Below are 16231 nucleotides of genomic sequence, written 5' to 3'. Positions count from 1 at the left end.
CCCAGCTCATGCTCCTTCTTCTACTTCTTCTTCTTTCCTATTTTTTTTGAGACAGGGTTTCTTTGTGATCAGGTTTGCCTTGAGCTCAAGGGATCTACCCACCTGTGCCTCTTTCTCTCCATCTCAGAGTGCTGGGATGAGAGGCATGGCTGGGCTCATCACCCACTCTTCTAGGTGCTTCCCTAATGGAAATGTCTTTTCCATTAATCTTGAGCCCCAAGGCTAGACAGAATGATGTTCTCTGAGGATCTAGTTATGTGTGGTAGACAGAGACTACAATCACCAAAGCCGAGTTTTTTCTATTGATGTTTTATTAGAGAGCACACTGTGTAGTGAACACAACCAGGCAGGCAGGGAAGGTGTCCCAGTCACTGAGGTGACAATTCTAATAGTGAACACCTTTGTGCTGCTTGTTGTGTGGAGCCTGGGAGAAGCAGATGGTGGCCTCACAGTCACAGTTGTGGATGAAGTCCTTGCAGGTCTTGTTTTTGTCTAGAGAGAAACAAGAAAGGAAGTTAAGTGGAGCCCATGACCCTGTTCACTCCAATTTTTAACCTAAGAAACTGGTGGCCTTTCCCTCAGTGCAGACTCTGGGTTGAGAACAAGCACACGTAAGTCCATTGGGTTGCCCAATTTGCTGGAAAACACAATAAGAAAATTTATCTGTTGCGGGGCTGGAGAGATGGTTCAGTTGGTAATGTGATTGCCCTACAAGCGTGAGTGCCTGAGCTCATATGCCAAGAGGTCATGTAAAAAGCAAGGTGTGGGGATGGACAGATGACTCAGCAGTTAAGAACCCTGGTTGCTCTTCCAGAGGACCTGGGTTCAGTTCCCAGCACCCACATGGCAGCTCACATGTAACTCCAGTTCCAGGGGATCTGAAACACTCAGGCCAGTGTACATAAAATATAATTGTATATATATTTTAAAATCAAGGAGTGGCTAGGACATCTGTAGCTCTATTGGGAGTGTGGGGAGTACAGATTCCTAAAACTTGTTGGTCAGTCAGGCTACCTAAAGTTGAATCTCCTGTTTATTGAGAAACCAGGCTGTAGGTGGAGATTTTTGTCAGGACTGCAAGTTGCCCAAATAGCCAAACAAAGACATATTGTTAATTATAAATGCTCAATCAATAGCTCAGGCTTGTTACTAGCTTACTCTTACATTTTATTTTTTATTTATTTATTTTTTGTTTTTTTTGAGACAGGGTTTCTCTGTGTAGCTTTGCGCCTTTCCTGGGACTCACTTGGTAGCCCAGGCTGGCCTCGAACTCACAGAGATCTGCCTGGCTCTGCCTCCCGAGTGCTGGGATTAAAGGCATGCGCCACCACTGCCCGGCTAACTCTTACATTTTACATTCACCCATATTACTAATCTACCCTCTGCCACACAGCAGTATCTTCTTTCAATATGGCACATTCACCTTGTTTCTCTCTGAGTCTCTTGAGACTCCTCCAACTCTTTCTTCCCAGCATTTTCTCTGCCTTGAAAATCCTGCCTAACTATCAGCCAGCCAGCTTTTTATTAATCATGAGAGCAATACATATTTACAGTGTACAAAGATTGTTCCACAGCACCCAGGGTCTTAAGACATGGCAGAGCATAACTGAAGAAGACAGGAGATGACAAACTATTCCTATATATATAAAATATATAAACATATATATATATTTAATCCTAAAATCCAGAAAACTAAAATATCAGCTACTACTTATAAAATTAAATAATTTTATACACTCCACTTCCTAAGTGCTGGATTGCAGGGGTGCGCTACCTCACTCAATGTATGGGATCTGGAGGTGGAACCCAGGGCTCTGTGCATGTTAGGCAAGCTCTCTAGCAACTGGGCTATATTCCCATTCTCCCGAATCCTCACCTGTAAAATGGGAATGATAAATCTTGCCCTGCAGAGGAGTTCAGGCCAGTATCTGGCTGGCTTATAGCCAATGATGCAGCTTTCAATTGTTTAGTCAGTATGGAATCAATATAACACAGCAGCTAACAGGGGAGGCTTTGGACAGGCAAGATGGCTCAGGAAATAAAGGCACTTGCTGCCAGGTCTGAACCTGAGTTCCATCCCCAGGACTCACATCCCCAGGGCACTTCTGTGAGCAGTGTTGCTGTCTTAACAGCTTTGATTGCATAGAAGGCCCTTTGCCTAGAAAGGGCAATAGCATAGGTGAAGGAAGAGTAGGTGTCCACAATAACATGGACATACTTAAGGTTGCCAAAAGGGGGAGCATGTGAACATCCATTTGCCAGATTGTCTTGGGCAACAGTCCACAGGGATTGACCCCGCCTCTATTCAAAGACCCATGGGAGAAAGAGGGGTACACATAGCACAAGAGCATGCCAGGTGTTTGCACTGAGAATTAGGGAGTTCTGGAAATAGGCTATGGAGACTCTGCAGGGATAAGTGGAACTTTTGATGAAGTGCCCAGGCCTGCTCTAAGAGGTCAACATCAACTGTCATAGTCAGGGCATCTATCTATTCTTTTTTTACCCTGGGTGAGGATGCCAGGGAAATTGGAATGAGATCTGATATGAGAGATGTACCATAGATGTGCCCTTTGCTCCAAAACATCTTGGAGTGATTTTGTAGCAACATATAAGGAGCTTGTGGACTCCTTGACATAGAAAAGGATAGGATAAGTACAACCTGGACAGCATATTGGCTGTCAGAGAACATACTGACAGGTTCAAACTGGCATTCTATGAAGACTTTGAGAAACACCAGTAATTCACCCAGTTGAACTGAGCCAAGATTTGAAAGGATGTGGGATATATCCTCAGTATTTTTACACTGTATCAAAATCCCATATTTATTCTTGTTGGAATCTGAGAAAGCCATGACTGCCTGGGGTATGGGCATGGAAGAAGAGACACTATAAGGCTTGATCCCGATAGGGAGAGGCTGTAATGTTGTAATCCTCCTGTCCTGAGGAGGTTGATTATGGATAATGTGAGGAAATCCAGTGATCATCTCCTGGAAGCTCATGGAATCAGCCCAGAGGGACTGGGAATATCTCAGGGAAAAGGGGAGGATGACTTGTCTGGCTCACAGTTATAGGTCCTGCAACCCAGCGTCTGAGCCTTTAAGCCTAAATGAAAGGTCTGCTCAAATTTTGAGGTGGTCTTGTGAAGGTCAAAAGAGGACTAATGTACTCACATAGGGGTCCCTGTTACCATAGGACCCCCCCCCCAAGAAACGTGAAAGTGTCCACAATGCTATGGCTTGAAGGGATTTATCGGGGTCATGTCTTTCAAAGATGCTGAGGACAAAAGCAAAGCAATCTTACCAAGGAGAGCAAGCGCTTGTGGGGTTAGCTGTATTTTTGCAGGTGGGCAGCCAGGCCCTTCCAATAGAGAGGAAAGGCATCGCATTTCATGTTCTGGAATGGCTTGAGCCAACTGACTGTGCCACATAATTGTTTCAACTCGGTAAGCGAATGGTGAGTCTTAGATGTTAAAGTGAAAGAGAGTGGGTGGATTTGTTTTGCAGTCAAGAACCCCAAAAAGGCATAAGGGAGAGCAAATTGAATCTTTTCCAGAGCAACATGTAAATTTAGAACAGTAAGATCCTTAAGGAGTGATCAAGAAATTGCTTTTAAGTAATGGGGCTTGGGATGAGTGACAAGGATATCATCCATGGAACAGACCAGTAAGACGTCATTTGGTACATTTTTCATGGCCTCTGAGACACATAACTGGCAGATTTGGGGCTATTTTTCATGCCCTGGGGTAAAATGGTCGATTGAAATCTCTGTGCAGGCTTGTGCATGTTAGGCTCCCAGATGGTAAAGGCAAAGCGCCTTCTATCTATGGGTACTAATGGGATCTGGAAAAAGCAAACTTTAATATCTAACACAACAACATGATAGGCCGACAGAATAACACCGGGATGTAGGAGACCTGGCTGGGTGGATCCCATTTTTTCCATTTGAGCATTAACAGCATGCAGGTCTTGGAGGAGCCATAGTAGCTTGATTTCTTTTTAATCACAAAAAATTGTTGTGCCTAGTAGAGGATTCCAAATGTCCCAGATCTAGTTATTCTTGGACTACATTTTTAATGCAGTCAATTTAGGTTCAATAATCAGCCACTGCTCCACCCAAACATCATCATCATTGAGTCATGACAGGGGTGTGGGTTGTGATGTTGTGTTAACCCCAGGCTCCTGATGGGCAGTGGCCTCTAGAATTGGAGGTGCTGGCCAGCAAGAAGGGGTGGGGAGGATGGTATTTGACCTGACAAGCCTATTTTATCATGGATGATGATATCATAAAAGGCACAGTTGTCCATAGTAAGGATGACCTTCATGTCTTCCAGAATGTCCCTTCCCCATAAGTTGCAAGGGACATTAGCTATGACTGGAGAAAGAGAGCCCTGATTGCCATCCAGATCCTTCCAGTGGACAGGGCACATGGTAGCGAGGGTATTTTGTTGGCCTCCCATGCTGCTGATAGCAGAGCCAGGTCAGAACTTCCAGTGAGGAAACCAAAGAATCTCAGTCTCTGTAAGGATGGTGACATCCGCACCCATGTCCACCAGCCCTTTAACGAGTGAGCCATCAGGGTATACAGTCATCATGGCTGAGTGTGGGAAAACAGGCAGAGTCCAGCATACTTTAGGGTAGGACCATTCCCTCTTACTGGCTGAGGACCGCTCCCCTGGGAGTTTAAAGGAGTTACATTGTTTGAAGGCTGTGAGCAGCATCCTTGGCCCAGTGGAAGCCCTTGTTATACTTGGGACAGCATGACTTTATCATGAATTAGGACAGTCACGCTGTATAGTGAGAAATCCATGGAGTCTGCTTAAAGGGCAAGGAATTTATTAGGGGAGAAAAACTCACTATACAGAACAGAATTGTCGAAGGTTCTAGAACACTCTTCCAGGTGCCTGAGTCAGTCCCTCATCCAAACCATGAGGGAAAGTGCCTATGTGCATCTCAGGTCTTAAGTGTGGCTGAGAGGCCACGCCTCAGGGGCATGTACTTCAAGGTCATAGACAGATAGAGCAGTTACCTGCTGCATCTCTGGGGTGGTGCTTCAAGGTCATAGACAAAACAGTTATCCACTACAGCGCCCCAAATGGCCAAGTTTACCACAGCCCCAACAAATGTGGTCTGTTGGAATGGTAGGAGCCTGGGGATCTGAGGATGGTGGTTGGTCAGATAAGAGGATGTGAAGAGAGATGGTCAGGGCAACGACGTGGCCAGCTCTGAGCTCTAGTGACCAAGACCCATTTATGAATTTCCTCATTGCATACTGCAGTTACTACATTACATGTTGAGATATTAAGTCCCCCCATGTCAATAGCTTGATCAGCATCTCCCAAGTAGGGCCAAGATCTACCCTTCATTCAACTGCCTCAGTTACTCGAGTGAGGAAGTCAGTGAAAGACTCCTTGGGTTGCTGGATAAAATTATGGAAGTCACAAGGGGCACATGCCTTAACAGCCTTAAAGACCAAATCAGAGATCTGCTGAAAGTAGACATACTGGCCAATGGTAGATTATGAGACAGGATCAATATATTGGCCTCTCCCAGTGAGCATGTCTAGAGTGATGTTAAGCCCATACTATAAGTTGAGACGGGCCTGGGCCTTCCGCCTGGTCATCATATGCACATCGCCAATTGAGAAAAGCAGCAGGTTCTAAGATAGCATTAAGAGGGTGGTATCAGCCATGGTGGGTTTGTAATTGCAAAGCCCACTGTCTAAGGACTTGGTCAAAATAGGGGGAGTCTGGACCAGACTCATTGACTGCCTGGCATATGAGCAGAAGTTCAGTCAGGGGGATAAGCACCCATGGCTGATTACATCATTTGGTCCCAGATTAACAGGATAAGCCTCTGGTGGGCACCTACATAGCAGGGAAGGAGCAGGAGCAGATGTGTGAAGGGTCAGGGATGGAGGGAGGATCTGAATATGGCAAGCCAGAGTGCAGAGTTCCTGCCAAGGACATTGAGGTGGAGGGGTAGAAGCTGGAGAGGGAGTGTGGGCAGACAGAGAAAGAAAGGGAAAGGGAGAGGGGTCCCAACACTCACTTCTGAAGGGACTGAAAACACTTCCAAGGCAGCTGTGACCTGTGACCCTACCAGCCCGGCTGACTCCTTTTCTCCCCACACCAAATGTCATCACTTCTAAGCTGGGTGACCTTGGGCAAGTGGCCCTGCCTTCCTCATCTTCCTCATCAGTGACCTCATCTATATTTTAGTGTCTACCTGATAAGGCTGTTGTGAGGTCAAATGAGACCAAGAAAATGACTGTTAAATAGTGACTGTCCTTGTTACTTCCCTGTCCATTCCAAAGCAGCCGAGGGCAAAACCCAGAGGTCCCGAAGGGTAAACCTACCACTGCAGGCAATCTCCTTCCCAGAACACAGGCATGAGTAGGAGCTGGTAGAGGGGTTATCTATAAAGAATTTGGAATTTCCAGGTTATAGACCTGAGCATAGCAATGGTCACGAGTCCGGCAGTACCTGGAGAGAGGAAGGAACAGCTGAGGGAGGAGTATGGACCTGCAGGAGGTCAGTTCTCACCTGCAGTCTTTCTCAAACATGTGAGGATAAGAAACATAAACAGCGCCGCTGGTGTAGTGGTATCATGCAATATTCCCAACTTCTTTTTTAAAAGATTTTCTTTTATTTGTTTGTTTGCTTGTTTGTTTATTATGTGTTCTGAATGTATGGCTGCAGACCAGAAGACAGAACCAGATCTCTTATAGATGGTTGTGAGCCATCATGTAGTTGCTGGGGACTGAACTCAGGACCTCTGGAAGAACATGGTACTCTTAACCTCTGAACCATCTCTCCAGTTCCTATATCCAGTTCCTTATGAGGAGCACACAGCAGAAGCACTTTGAGTCCAGTGTTTTTTGAGGGGAGGATTTTTTTTTGAGTCAAGGTTTCTCTGTAGGTTTGGGGCATGTCCTGGAACTAGCGCTATAGACCTGGGTGGCCTCGAACTTGCAGAGATCCACCTAGCTCTGCATCTCCAGTGCCACCATTAAAGGCCTGTATGGATACCACCCAGCAAGTTTAGTATTTCTGGAGACAAGATGTTCCTTTAGTGCCCATATGACACTGCATCTTTCTCTCTTCTCTCCCTTCCTCCTCTCTGTCTTCCTCCTCACCCTTCCCCCTCCTTTTTTTCCTTTACCTTCCTCATCTCTCCATTCTCTTCCCCTTTCTGTACCCACTACCAATTATGTATCTCAGGCAGGCTTCTAATTATTTATTTATTTATTTATTTATTTATTTATTTATTTATCTGTTTGTTTGATTGTTTTTTTAAGACAGCGTTTCTTTGTGTAACAGCCCTGGATGTCCTAGAACTTACTTTTTAGACCAGATGTGTCTTGAACTCAAGAGATCTGCCTGCCCCTGCACTCCAGAAACTGGGATGAAAACTGCTCATCACCCACTCTTCAAGGTGCTTGCTTCCTGGAAACATCTTTCCTATTGATCTGCAGCTTCCAGGGCTGAGTGAATGATGTTCTCTGAGGATCTAGTTATGTTCCATAGACAGAGAATACAATCACCAAAGCTGAGTTCTTTCTAGATGAGCTTTATTAGAGGGCACAGTGTGTAGTGACCACAACCAGGCAGGCAGGGATGGTGTAGGCAGTCACTGAGGTGACAAGTCTAACAGTAAACACCTTTGTGCTCCTTGTTGTATGGAGCTTGGGAGAAGCAGGTGGCAGCCTGGCGGTCACAGTTGCAGATCATGTCCTCACAGGTGTTGTTTCTGCCTGGAGAGAAACAGGAAAGGAAGCTGAGTGGAGCCCATGATCCTGCTCACTATGATTTGTAGCCAAAAGAAACCAGTGGCCCTCCCAAGGGTGCAGGCTTTGGGTTGAGAGACAAAGCACACAAAAGGACATTGGGTTGTCCAAATTGCTGGAACACACTTACAGTAAAAAAAATCATTTGTTGTGGGCTGGAATGACAGTGTGGTTGGTAAAGTGGTTGTCAAAAAGCATGAGGGACTGAACTAGAATGCACAGAGCCCATGTAAAAAGCAAGGTGTGCTTGGAGCATCTGTAACTCTACTGGGAAGTGGGGAATACTGGTCCCCACAACTTGTTGGTCAGTCAGGCTAGCTGAAGGTGAGTGTCCTGTTTAGTGAGAGAGACCCAGGCTCTAAAGACATGGTGGAGAGTGACTGAAGAAGACACAGGATGCAAAGTCATTCCTATACATAAAAACAAATAAACATGGATATTTAATCCTAAAACTCAGAAGACAGCAAATATTAACTAGCACTTCTGAAATTACATGATTTAAGACAATCCTCCTGACTAAACCTCTCAAGTGTTGGGATTACAGGTGTGCACCATGACACTCAATTCATGTATTCTGGAGGTGGAACCCAGGCCTCTGTGCATGCTAGGCAAGCATTCTAGTCACTGAACTATATTTATAGCCTCTGAATCTTCACCTGTAAAATGGGAATGATAATTCTTGCTCTGCATAGGTGTTTAGTCCAGTATCTGACTTATATAATGATGCAGCTCTCCATTGTTGGGTCAATTTGGAATCAGTATAACACAGCAGCTAACAGGAGAGGCTTTGAACAGGCAAAATGGCTCAGGGAATAAAGACACTTGCTGCCAAGTCTGAACCTGAGTTCCATCCCCAGGACTCACATGGTTGAAGGAGAGAACAGACACATTGTCCTCAGACTTATGCACCTGTGTTATGGCACATGCATTCCTCCCCCAGAAATATATAAAATCTTGAAATGTTTTTTTAAAAAGATACTTTGGAATGATGTAGATCTGTGTTCCAGAACCTAATGTTATCACTTCTAAACTGGGTGACCTTGGGCAAGTGGCCCTGCCTTCCTCATCTTCCTCATCAGTGACCTCATCTATTATTTATTATCTAGCTGATAAGGCTGTTGTGAGGTCACATGAGACCAAGGAAATGACCACTAAATGGTGACTGTCCTTTTGACTTTCGTGCCCCTTATAAAATGCCAGGGTGTTACACAGAGTTTAAATGGTCAGTTGGTAGAGCATAAGACTCTTAATCTCAGAGTCTTAAGTTCAAGCCCCATGTTGGGCACCAGATGCTGCATGAATTTTAAATGGTCTTATAAAAAAATCCCAGAGCCAGATATTGGGGTAAGTGCTGAAAGATCAGAGAGACAAAGGAACAAGCCACTAGAGAGACTTCTCACCACTGCTGAATCCTCAGACTGAATAGAAGGTGAGATCCTATCTCCATGAATCCCGACTCAAAGTCTCTGAGTCCTCAGTTGAAAAGCTTCCTCAGTCAAAAAGGCCGGAGTACCTGTCTCCTCACACATTATATACCTTTCTCTGTGCAGCCATTCCACTTCCTCCCTAGTGCTGGGATTAATGGTGTGTGTGCTTCTCAAATATTGGTATCAAAGGCATGAGATCTCAAGTGCTATGGTGAAGGCGTGTGCCATCACTGCCTGGCTCTGTTTCTCTCCCAGACTGAGTCAATCTCATGTAGTCCAAGGTGGCTTTGAGCTCATAGAGATCCAGACAAATCTCTGCATACTGAGTGCTAGGATTAAAGGTGTGTGCCACCACTGCTGGACCTCCATGTTTAATCTGGTGGCTGGCTCTGCCCTCTGATCCTTAGGCAAGCCTTATTTGATGCACACAATATCACCACACAGGGCTGTGGGGGCTGTGGGAATGCACATCAGTGACAACTAGTGTTTAACAGATGGACCCTCCAGACCTACCTGATGGAGAGCCCCACCTGGGAGGCCATGGGGTCACTGGATGTAGAAACCAGTTGTTTTTCTGTCTGCAATTTTTCTCATGTGCCACTACATTTTTTCCCTAAGAACTGCTATGGGAATTTTCCCACTGCTTGTGTGTTTATTTCAAGAATATATTGCATCTTTGGGCACATTTATAATTGTGGATATTTTGAAAGATGATACCTGTTTAAGCTGTATAAATTTGATATGTAGAAACAGTACTAGAATATTTTACATTACTCAGACTGACATGGAATTCTCAGTCATAAAGACAGTCTTTTACACAGCTAATTTTGAACTTCAGAAAAAAATTTAAAACAGACTAAACTGCCCCTGCAGAAAATGCTTAAAGACTAATTGCCAGGTGTTGTCATTGCTAAATCATGGCCAGGCTGTTTACATTGAGACTTAGCTCCTTGCAGTAGTTCTCTTTCTGCACAAACCCTGACAGCTCAAAGTTCAGCCAATTGTTTACTGTCTGTTAACTAACTTAGAGCTATGTGAGTGGATCAGTGTGATGTTACTATCCTAAGAGAAACTATGTGACTTACCTTGTGTTGTGAGAATGGGTAGGCCCTGAAAATGTAACTTATAATTGTGCAGAGCTTGGCTGTGAGTCAGAAGCAGTGGTGTGGAGGGAGACAGATGTGGAGATCTGGGGGGAAGGAGCTGTTGCCATGGAGGAAGAGCTGTGTGAAGGAACTGTGGAAAGAGCAGCCTTGAGTGAGGGTGTATGTGTTAGTGTGTCAGTGTGTGTGTGTGTGTATGTGTCTGTGTGTGTGTGTGTGTGTGTGTGTGTGTGTAGGAGCTGAGGAGAGAACATAAATAGCTAGGCAGGAGAGAAAGCAAGAGAGATTATCAGAGAGAAAAGGGGGTTGTGTAAGTGTGTGTGGAAAATGTAGCTGTATGTAAAGTGATGTAACTGTGTGGAGACAGATATTTTCAGAGAGAGCATTTAGGAGAGAGGATTTTTTAAGTTGAAATAGAAGAGAAAGTTATCATCAGAAAGCGTGTGTGTTTCCTTACTATTTACCACTCAGATAGACTAATTCTAGCCTCAGATACATAAGAACTTTTCATAAGCCCTCACCACATTTGTGGACTTTCTTGCAATTCCCTGGAGGGAACCTTGGAGCAGGCTCTCCATAAGGCAATTGATACAGGACCACGCAGAGTCCAGAAGTCCAGGAGGGTAAACCTACCACTGCAGGTGACCTCATTCCCAGAACATGAGTATGTATAGGAGGTGATGTAGGGGTTGTCTAAGAGGAATTTGCAGTTTTCCAGCTTCTTGACCTGAGCGCAGGCAGTGGTCACGAATCTGGCAGCACCTGGAGAGAGGAAGGAACAGCTGAGGGAGGACTGTGGACCTACAGGAGGTCAGTTCTCACCTGCAGCCTTTCTCAAACATGTCAGGATGACTTAAACATGATATTCCAGAAGTAATCTTCCTCAGGCTTGAAAATCTGTGACTTCTGTTTAGCACATATTTATTGAAAGCCATTTCTGTGGAGTGTGGTCAGTACCAGCCTTTATTCTCAGTACTTGGGAGACAGAGGCAGACAATTCTCTAAGTTGGAGATCAGCCAGGGACACATAAGTGAGACCCTGCATCCAAAAGTGTTTTTTTTAAACAAAGGTGCAAGAACATAGTGAAATTATATATTCCAAAGTTTCGATGACATTTTAAAGAGAAAGCTGATGTTTTGATGGTGGCTGTGATGGTTGCCTATGCCCTAGTCTGGTGTCTGAGTCCAGCATTGTCCACTATTTACATCTCACACATTCTGTTCAGGGACCACTAGATTCAGGGTTCTCTTGGACTAATTTCTTTATGTGAAAAGCGGTGAAAATACATGGTGGGTGTGGTGATGCCCACCTTAAATCTCAGCACTCAGAAGGCAGAGGCTAGAAGATCTCTGGTTCAAGGCCAGCATGATCTCCACAGACAGTTCTAGGACAACTAGAGCTACACAGAGAACTCTTGTCTGGAAAACAAACAAACAATAAATAAATAAATAATAAATAAACAAAACAAAATACATGATTATGGTGAATATGCATGTCTCCTATTCTTGCCTTATGAGATGTTCTGCTTGTGTCCTGTCCCCACCAACTCAGATGCTCCAGTCTCCCCCCAGATGGATCACTCACCTGTCTAAGTCTTCCACCCGGTTGTTCCAGATGGCAAAGCCACAGTAGCAGCCGTAGTAGTTATACTCCGACATGGGGAAAATTAAAGGGATTTTGCACTCGAACACATTGCCAAACTGCCACCCAGCCTGAGGGCTGATTCTGAATGTAGTAGCTCCTGCTGTAAGAATGCACAGCACACTCCGTGAATCCCTCTTGGCTTTACCAGGGGTCTGATACCTGCCTGCTAGCTTCCTTATGGAGAGCCTTTGAGGTCCAGCCTCAAGGTCCTCTTCAGGGTTCAGATCAGGATGCTAGAGGAAATGAAAGATGTGGATATATGTGTGCCCATAAGACTGAGATGGAATCACGAGATTACAGGTGCACATTACATGAAAATGCATGGTAAATGGGGAGATGTTATAGCTGTTGTTGCACAAGTGAAATTAGAGATGAAAGCAACATTTTCAGAGTAGGTGACCTACAAGCCTTGCCTGACAGGGTACTTCATCTGAGAATCAGTGCTCTCATTGGGTGACATCTGAACTATCAATTACTACAACTATAATTGCATCATGGCCCACAATAGATCATGACCATCACTCCTGACACTTCCTCCTTGACTCCTATCAGCTGCTGCCTCAGGAGAGTATTGAATAGAAGGGTGTGTGTGTGTGTGTGTGTGTGTGTGTGTGTGTGTGTGTGTGTGTGTGTGTGTTTGCCCAAACACAGGTTGAAAGGAAGCCCTTGGGAGCACTCATAAATGTCATGGTACACATGAGGATATCAGAGAGCAGCCAGGCCTGAGCAGGAATGTGTCTATCAATTTGAGACAGGGAGTTGCCCTGTAACCCAGGCTAGCTTCTGACTTTGAAGCAAACCTCTGGCCTCAGTGGTAGCATTACAAATGAACACCACTGTACCTGGCTGGGCTGACTCCCCAGGACTGAGTTCTATAGACATTGCCCTTTGCCTTGCTTGCCTGCTCATTTATCACTGTCAGAACAGACAGACACCACACTGTGACCTGCCCTGTGGGTCTCTGTGTTGAGGAGCTGAGAACACTCTCCAGTCAGCAGACAGGGACAAACTGACCTTTTAGTTCAATAACCCAACAATCCAACCATCTCTTGAGTTTGAAAGCTGCCCCAACCCTACTCAAGCCTACTACCCTAGCAGTAGCCAGCAGTGGGATTCATCACAGTTCTAGCTCAGACCTTGAGCCAGAGAAGCAGCCAATACATGCTTATTTTTTTATACTGGAAGAATTAGAAGTAATCTATTGTGTGGCCATGCACAGCTCATAGACAAGGATAATGGTCAGATCATCATTGCAATGTCAGCATTTGACAAACTGTTCATCAGCTGAGGAGTAGGAAAATAAATCAGGATTCAGAATGCAGTGAGATACTTGGTCAACATTAAAATGAAGGAGAAGCCAGGTACAGTGGAACACATATACTACGTAATCTGAGCATTCTGTAGGGAGATGCTAGACAATCAGAAGTTCAAGGTTGCCAGGGAATAGTGTTGCAGGACTTTAATCCCAACACTCTGGATACCGAGGCAGGTGGACATCTCAGGTCTACACCAGTCTTGTCTATAGAGTGAGTTCCAGGACAGCCATGGCTACACAGAGAAACCCTGTCTCCATAAAATACTGTGAAAACTGAATTGTAGAAGCAAGTTACCCATGTATGTAACCTTAAAACTTGGGAGGTTGAGGCAAGTCTGGGCTATAGTGTTGAGGTTGAGGACATCCTGAGCCACATGATAATGTCATAAAAAAAATAAGAGCTGGAGAGATGGCTCTGCAGTCAGGAGCACTTGCTGAACTTGGAAGGAACCCAGGCTCAGTTCCAGCATCCATATGGCAGCTCACAACTGTCTATGACCCCAGTTCTGGACATTCAAACCCATCTTCTGGCCTCTGAAGGCACTTCTCACCATAGTTCACAGACACACATGCTGGCAAAACACTCATACACATAAAATAAAAATAAATATTTTTAAAAGACAAGAACATTCAAATATTCAGGGCACCTGAGGGCCAAGGAAATCGGTGCCAGTGCAATATGGCAGAGGCAGAAGGGGCTTTCTCTGCCTGGTCGGTGAGTGTAGTGGACGTTTCTAAGGGATAGTCTCAGTTCAGACATAGAGAGTAAAGGTGCCAAATGTCATGGGCATGGGGTGGACATGGAACCCCAACCCACAGGCTATTAGACCCCAACAGGAATCCCAAACCAGAAATTCAGGTGTACCAGATGTGCTGTGCATTTAAGACAAGGGAGATGTGGGGCATTCAGAAAGGACAAGAGTCCTACCTGTGAGAAGAGTGACCAGCAGAAGGAGTTTCATCCTGAGTGAGGGGAGGACTCAGTAACTTCTCTTTAGAGTCCTGTAGCTGTGCTCTGACAGTGTCCAGTCAGCACACGGTGCCTGTGGCAACTGTGTGTGTAGCACAAAGTAGAATATGTGCACCCTGACACACAGTCCCGACCGGCAGAGCTGCTGTAGATGGTGACAGAGCCTGAATCAGTGCTGTCCCAGAGGCACGGAGAGAGGGCTGGCTCAACACCCCAACCAGCTCAAGTCAGTGACTGGCAAAGTGCCAGGTCATTCCCACATGAATGCTTTGAGGTCGTAGAAGTTATAGACATTGCTCCTGGAATTGGGTCTGAGGGATGCTGATAGTGATGTGTGGTTCCAAGAAGGAATAGCTTTCCCCTACAATTCTCCCTGTTAACTATATAAATGAAGTGGAAAGTGTGTCCCCAAGAACCTGAGACAGCATTTGAGGTAGATCCAGTCACAAATTTAATCTTCAATTAATTAACTAATTAATGTATGTATGTTTTTGTGTGTGGATAGTTGGGTAGGTTAGAGAGAGTGAGAGAGACAGAAGGACAGACAAAGAGATACAGACAGACAGACAGAGAGACAGAGACAGAGATAGAGACAGAGACAGAGAGATAGCCCTTGTGATCACATGTGGAGGGCAGAGGACAACTCTGAGGAGTCAGGTCTCTCCTTCTACCTTTAAGGAATCAAACTCAGGTCTACAGGCTTGCATCATATGCTGCATCTTACCAGCCTTCAAACTCCATTTAAGAACCAGGAATGTTACAGGTGGTGGTGGTGGTGCACACCTTTAATGTCAGCACTCAGAAGCAGAGGCAGGCAAACACCTGAGTTTGAGGCCAGCCAGGTCTACAAAGTGAGTTCCTGTACATCCAGAGATACAGTAAGAAACCCTCGCTCAAAAAACTAGGGAAGTTGCCCAGAATCCCCAAGGATTCATATCAGTTTGGACTACTAGAAAGAGTGGAGAGGGTGCCTAAACTTAGCTGGCTTGTCCCAGTGATCAGATCAGTGAATACCATGACTTCATCACAGAACTTTTCTCCAATGACTGATGGAGGCAGATGCAGAGATCCACAGCCAAACATCAGGCAGAGCTCCAGGAGTCCAGTAGGAGAGAGAGAGGAGGGAATCTATGAGCAAGTGTATTAGGATTATGATGCAGATCCTGCAGAAATGACCAAACCAAACTAGTGGGAACTCATGAAAGTTGGATCAATAGCTGTGGAGCCTGCATAGGACTGGACTAGGCCTTCTGCATGATTAAGACAATTGTGTAGCTTGATCTTCTTGGTGGGGCCCCTGGTGCTTGAGCAGGCTTTTGGAGCCCACTACCTATGATGGGAACCCCAGTGCAGCCTTGAGGCAGCATGGAAGGGATTGGACTTGCCTCTACTGGATGTGCCTTCCCATGGGAAGCCTTGCCTTTTTGTGTGGGGTGGGGTGGGGGAAAGGATCAGGGGTAGGAGGAGGGAAGAGGGCGATCTGTGGTGTGTAAAATGAATGAAAAAATTTCTTAATTAAAAAAAAGAAACCAACACCTAAAAAATGAAAAAGAAAGAAAAAAAGTAAATGCTCAACATGTGCCCACAAGCCAATATTGTGCAGGCCATCCTTCAGGTGAGGCTCTCCCTATCCAGTGTGTGAAGCTGACAATCAACCATCCCAGGGGCTGGAGAGATGGCTCAGACCTAAGAGCACTTTCTGCTCTGCCTGAGGAATGGGTTCTATTCTCAGCAACTACATGGTGGCTGGAGAACAGTGTCTGCTGGCCCAATGCTTTCACGCTTCTGTGAATGGCCATCTGTCATGTAGCCTCTAACTTAGCACCCCAGCCACCTCCTTCTCCCCACTTCTGAACTCTTACCTGGATAACAACCACTAGGTGATGATTTGAGTTGCTTGTCTCCACACTCAAGATCTCTTATCCTTCCAGCAGGACTCTGGACAGTCATTACCAGCTACTACAGGTCACTGTGCCTGCCCAGGTGG

At 45.4% G+C, this 16231-nt stretch overlaps 1 pseudogene; it reads right to left on the bottom strand.

Annotated features, from left to right (window-relative positions):
• Positions 1-7644: 7644 nt before the first annotated feature.
• LOC114689084 lies at positions 7645-14307 on the bottom strand (annotated as a pseudogene).
• Positions 14308-16231: the final 1924 nt, after the last annotated feature.

This window comes from Peromyscus leucopus, unplaced genomic scaffold (genome assembly GCF_004664715.2).
Source record: "Peromyscus leucopus breed LL Stock unplaced genomic scaffold, UCI_PerLeu_2.1 scaffold_1495, whole genome shotgun sequence".
Lineage (NCBI taxonomy): Eukaryota > Metazoa > Chordata > Mammalia > Rodentia > Cricetidae > Peromyscus > Peromyscus leucopus.
Note: the sequence above shows the minus strand (reverse complement) of the source record. Positions and strands in the feature narration are given on the sequence as shown.